The 6,229-nt window shown below is 44.1% G+C and overlaps 1 protein-coding gene across 13 annotated transcripts in view; it reads right to left on the bottom strand.

The window, feature by feature from the left end:
- The window catches only part of GHR (growth hormone receptor), a 137,906-nt gene extending 133,903 nt beyond the window's left edge, over positions 1 to 4,003 (bottom strand). For 3 of the 13 annotated variants that reach the window (XM_039366357.1, XM_039366360.1, XM_039366353.1), the window contains exon 1: positions 3,656 to 4,002. The gene's annotated coding sequence lies outside the window, so the exon portion shown is untranslated. The other 10 variants (XM_039366363.1, XM_039366359.1, XM_039366362.1 and 7 more) reach the window with 8 other exon arrangements.
- Positions 4,004 to 6,229: the final 2,226 nt, after the last annotated feature.

Below are 6,229 nucleotides of genomic sequence, written 5' to 3' on the forward strand. Positions count from 1 at the left end.
GCAGTTTCTCCCCATAAAAATTTAGCCATCTGTTTGACTGTCAGCCATAACAGCTCAAAATGCCAGGGCAGAGCAAGCAGCAAGGATAAACTTTTGGCACATCAATACAATTGTCTTAAGAGTTCTGCTTGCATTTGGGATTCACAAGTCACATAACACCACCCTAGCTGAAAAAAGAACCCATGATTTTAAAAAGCCGGCCAGCTTTTTAAAAGGTAGTCAGCCAGCAATGCAATGACTATCTAGTTATACAAATCTGCTTGCGCCCTTCTCTCCTGCATCAGCAATTGATAGCATTCACATCAAACACAATGCAAAATGGATTTGCAAACACTGTTTTAGTGCAGGTCGGGAGCTTACGCCCTTTAATTTTAACTACAATTTCCAGCATACATCACTACTGTCTATTAAATCTGGGGCTGCTGAGAATCACTGTACAGGAACACCTAGAAGCCCAAGGTTCCTCAAGCTAAGCTTAGATGTTCTTCATGGTATGGAGGTTTTTTCCCCTTTCTCTTTCAAACATCCCAGGCCAGACACTCCCTGGATGAAGTTGAGGGGACTTGGAGTTTAATTCATGGGAAAGCATTAAGTTAGGGAAGACTACTATAAAGGGATTGAATTAGAATAGTGCAGAATATTAAAGCAAGTTGGAGTCCCTCGGTTCTGGAAATGTCTTCTACTGAAGACTCTGATGTAGACTGGAATCACACATTGAACTAAACCTTTACACTTAATTCTATAAGTTACAATAGTTGGATTCATGTATCACATTAAATTATAAAACATGCAATATGAATCAAAATAAAGGAGAAACAGTCATCATACTATACCAAATCAATTGAGTCTTATCTGGATTTAGCACAAAATGTGAACCCCATCCAATTATCTTGATGGCCAAGCCCAGGAGAGAGGGCATGGTGGAATCTATCCAATGTTACATCAACATAGCATATTTAACCACGTCAATGAAAAACCAGTGAAAGCATTTTAACTTTAGGATCTTGGTTAGTTTTAACTCATTTGGTTAGTTTATAGCTAGGTGTTACACAACACCCCCCCCAACGAGTTAATAATATGATTAAGTATACTGTGCAAACAGTCATATATTATACAAATGAAATTATAAAAATTCTCTCTCTCTCTCCCTCCTCCCCTCTCAAGATGTCAGGCTGGAAACAAGGAAACTGAGTTGTACATGAAAGCCAGCTAGGTGCCTTTGGGCCAGTCACTCTCTCAGCCCACCACACCTCACAGGATTGTTGAGGGGAAAACAAGAGGAAGGAGTATTAGGTATATTTGCCATCTTGAGTTATTTATAAAAACAATAAAGCCAAGACAGAAATAAACAAGCAAACCTTAAACTTGGGAATATGTCTAATAAAATAATGCAAATACTAATGAATTGACAATATCAAAAGTATTGATATACCCTACTTTCCCATCTGAAGTAGTAGGTGTGAGCTTAAATGGACTCCAGAAGATGGCAGAGGACAGGAAGACCTAGAGGAACGTTGACCATAGAGTCACGATGGGTCGGATACGACTTCGCAACTAACAACAACAACAACTTTCCCATCTAAGAAAAGCATACCACATCAAACGACATTCTTTTCATAACTTAGAAAAGGGAAAGCACAGCTGAACTTAATGACAGTGGCAAATTAAGGCTATGAACAGTCTTCACAAAAATCACATATTACAATTGCATGTCTATGAATAACAGCAGTCCTGGCCATTTTTTCGCTCTGCAACACCTAAAGCACAAGAAAAGAACACTTAGCTTAAAAGTGGATAAGTGTAAGGCCCATTGCTGGTAACAGGACCCCAGGTCTACCTCCCATTAATGGGTTAGGGTTAGGGTGGAATAATTTAAACTGCTGCCTTAATCCATGTTCCCTTCAGTCTATACATGTTTAACCAGGAGTTAAGTAAGAAGCACAGCACAACTGAGTTGTCAGAAACATGTTCCAATTAGTCTGATAAGATCAATACTATAAATTCAGAGGCTGCAGCAGAATCTTACTTTGAAATAAAGATGCGTCATAATTAATACAATCATCCAATATATATATGTATTTGCCAGCTTTAACATTATGTAAACCTGGACAATGTGCAGGCAATCCCATGTGTATCTACTCAAAACAGGTTACACTGAAGATTCCTCCCAGAAAATTAAATATGGGATCATCACCATAATGGCAGCACATCAAAGATGCTGGCAAGAGTAGTTTAAAATGATGCAATTCTAGCTAAAGCTAAAATACGCTGTATAGAAGCTTTTACTCCAGCAGTGGAGAATTATCCTGATATTATGAGCAAAATTGCTTAGATGTTATGAATTATCTGTTAAGGTTGCAATACTATATTGGGAAAGAAATCCTATTGAAATTCAACAGGTAAGCACCCATAAACATTGTGCATCTTTTACAAAATGTTATTTCCCAACAAACCCCAACAGGGTTGGGGCTTCCTGCAATCTTAACCCATCCTTGAAAAATTTAAAGGTTCTGTCAGGATGCATCTTTCAAACCTTTCGGAGGGGAAAATTAAAATAACTGGTGAACGTAATACAGTATTTGGGAGAAAAATGAACAGCACGAATTTAATATGAAGTTGCTGATAGGACATCTTCAATGTTAAGGACAATAAAAACTTCACCTGCAGCACTCATAGCTGTTTGTCAAAGACTGTCAAAAAGTTTTGTTTCAAATTGTGGGGAAAAATTCTAAAGCACGTAGCAACCGTCCCAAACGCAACTGCCTTTTAAAAAATATACTGTTAAATACTACTCTGTGTTGTGCGTTCACATTTTACTTCAGCTGCAGCCATCCTGCTTGCTTGCCTGCCTGCCTTTCAGCTCTCTGGCTTCCATTCTCCTCAACCTTCGCCAAAGGAAATGCCTCCACTAGAAAAGGCCACAGAGAATTCGGCGGCCAATTAAATACGCCTCTAATCTGGCCGACTGAACCCAGTTGGACCTCCATCCACACAAACGCTGGGAAAAATTGCCTCGGTCTTTTTTCTTTCTTCTTCTTTTTAAGGTGTCGCAAGGTTCTCCTTTTAGCTCCAGATTGAAAGCAGCTGGACTACCGCTCAGAAAATCCTCCAGAAACATACATTCCCCTGCGTCAACAAAACCAGCCTTTTGTCCATAAAAGCCAGAAACCAGACGATTTTGGGTTTTTTTTGCTACCGATTCCCGCACCGGGACATTTTTTTCCCCCTCCAACAGTCTCTCTCTCCGCACCCGTTTCGCCTCTCCAACTTTCCATTGCTCGAGGAAGCGAATCCTACCCTGGATTTGCAAGGCTCCGGAAAACTTCCTAGAAGTGGCGCGCAACAGGCGGCTGCTGTTCCTTCTTCTACCTGAGCTGGAGTTCGGCCGACGTAAATAGGCGCCCGCTTCTCCGGCTTCCTCGGAGGTGAAAAACTCGCCCGGAGCGAAGGACTCAAACCCAGAGCTCGCCGTAACTTGGTAGAGAAGGAAATGCGGGGACGCCTCGCCCTCATCCCCAAAAGCTCCAGCATCGGTCGGGCTTCCACCAAGCGGATCGCATAAGCAACCACCAGGGAGGAAAAGACCTCCCAATATTCCACCCTTGCACTTCCCCCCTCCGACCCCCAATAAACAGGCTCCCCGCGTGCGCCCTACCTCCGTTTGCAGCCAGGCGTGGGGAGACGGGCTGAGTTTGTGCCCTGCCTTCTTGGCGCCGCGTCTTCGCCGCGGTGCATTGAGCTCTGGGACAAACAGCTACGCCCCCGGCTGCGCCCCCCAGCCTGCTTGGCGGTGCGGGCGCTTACTTGTCACAGCCGCGGGGCCCGTTACCGCCGCCGCCGCCGCCCCCGCCTCTCCTTGCCATGGCTGCCTGCCCCGGGCGAGAGTTGGGAAGCTCAATCGCCTGGGTGGGGGAGGAGGGGAGGGTGTGGTTGACAGGCGAAGCAGCTTATGGGTTGGAGTAGGGGGGAAATGGGTTCTCTCACTTTCTGATCCCGGAGGGGGAGGGGGGCGCTGGCTGGTCGGTCGCGGCCCGAGGCGGACAGATGGTTGAGGGGAGGTCCCTGCCTTCATGGGAGCTCTGATTGCTGGCCGGGACGCCGACGAGGAGTTGCCCTCTTTTATTTCTTTTTGTTTGAGTCAGAGGAGGCGGCGGTTCCTTGCCTAGTGCGAGAACTTCAATGCTGCAGGCTGTCTGCAAACGGAGCGATGGAAGAATCTCAGCAATTGTTATCCAATTTCTTTAGGCTTCGTTAGGGAACAAAATTCAAAAGGAGGGGGAAACAAAACTTTCCCCACCCTGTTCTGACTTTTTTTTTCCCTTTTACCCCCTTACAACCAAATTCTTAGCCTCCCATACTTGTGCTGTTAATATACTTGTTTACTGACTGACAGTATACTTGTGATGTCAGTATATTGAATTACAAATGTAGGGCTGCTGCCAGGATACCTTTTCCTGGGCTGAAGGCTTCACCAGGCATTTCAAAGCATGTCTGGAGTCGTTGGTCCAAAAGAGAAAGCAGCTTTTATTTACAAATGAAAGTCCGCTAAACCTAAAGATAATTGCAACAATTGCATCAGGTCCTACATTTAATGTGATCATTATGCATTTCTCTAGCAGAGACATTTTGTTTAATGGGTGCCTCAGAGGACAGATAAGGAAGAAAGAGTTAGTTCAGAACTAGTGAGAAAACAATATAAATAAAATGTACAAACCCCAATAGAATAATCAGTGAATAAAAATGGCTTTGATTTAGTATTAGTATTTAATGGATGGTATGAAGGTGATATGTATGGATGAAGTGGGCTTCATTTGTCTAAACATTAAGAATGGGCCTGCAACATTTGGCTACCTTTGCTGAAAAAAAGATGAAAATGGCAAATGCCTCTAGGACAGCGATTCTCAACCTATAAGTTGGGACCCCATTTGGGGTCGATCAACCATTTCACAGGTCGCCAAGCAAGGCTGTCCGCCATTTTTTCCCCCTTTTCCGACGGGTGCCTTACCTCCCTTGGGCTGGGCCAGCTGGTGGCCCAGCCGGTGGTCGGCCTGCTCCATCTCTGCCGCTTGCCAGCTACGCCTCAGCCGGCGCAGGGGGCGGCACCATGCATGCGTGGCGCTCCCGGGCAGGGAAAGTCCTCGACTTACGACTAGTTGGGTAGTCCTTGACTTACGACTGGTTTAGTCCTCGACTTACAACTGGTTTAGTCCTCGACTTACGACTGGTTGGGGGGTCGTGGCATTAAAAAGGTTGAGAACCACTGCTCTTGGAAAATTTTGTATATGCTCTAGCTGGGTCACAGTGCCTACACCCAGAAAGGTCTGGGGGACTTGGTGATTGGCAGAGGTTCTGGTGATCAAATTCTGGTTAGTTTTTGGATGGGAGACCTTCAGAAAATTTCAGGACTGTAGGCTAGACTGCACAAAGGCAACTAAATTATTTCCATATTGTTGCTTAGATCATATAATCAATGTGGATGCTTGTCATTAGAGGTTGAGTTTGACTTAAATGATTTTTTTTTCCTTTATCCTCATGTCATCATTGACTTTTGCTCCACCGATTACAAAAGCGTAGTTTTGTAACTTCAGTATTGCAAGAGTGGAAAAAAGTGCACCAGCATTCCAGAACTTTCCCAGTGGAGCTATTATTATTCATTACAGCACCATCAACTTGCTTATTGTCCAAGAGGAGAAGCATTGATCGCACAAGCTTGGGCTGAGTTACAAGCTCAGGACACTTCCATGGAGTCACTTGGCACTGCTTCAAGATCGAGGTGATGCTCCAAATTCTTCAGCAGCTAAGTTGATTCATTTCTGTCTCAGCTTTGGCACAAAAGGAATTAGAGTAAATACAGATAGTCCTTGGGTTACCACTGGTCACTTAATGACCATTCAAAGTTCTGGTGGATTTGGAAAAGGCTACTTACGATCTGTCCTTGACGTTATGACTGCCAAACTACCCTTGCGGTTATGTGATTGCATTTTGGCAATCACAACTGGCTTGCATTTACAATGCTTGCAGTTTCCATGGTCATATGTTCCTTATTTTGTGACTTGTTTTTCCATTTTCCAGCAAAAAATGGCCATTGGCAAAGCTGGATTCGGACTGATGCCCATGTGATTCACTTGACAACCACTTGATTTGCTTAATGACTGCATTGACTCTTAATGAGCATGGGAAAAACTTAAAATTGAGTCCTATCATGTGGTACACTTGATTTATGACTGCA

The sequence above is a fragment of the Crotalus tigris genome, unplaced genomic scaffold (genome assembly GCF_016545835.1).
Source record: "Crotalus tigris isolate CLP2741 ecotype Arizona unplaced genomic scaffold, ASM1654583v1 scf7180000020265.513298, whole genome shotgun sequence".
NCBI lineage: Eukaryota > Metazoa > Chordata > Lepidosauria > Squamata > Viperidae > Crotalus > Crotalus tigris.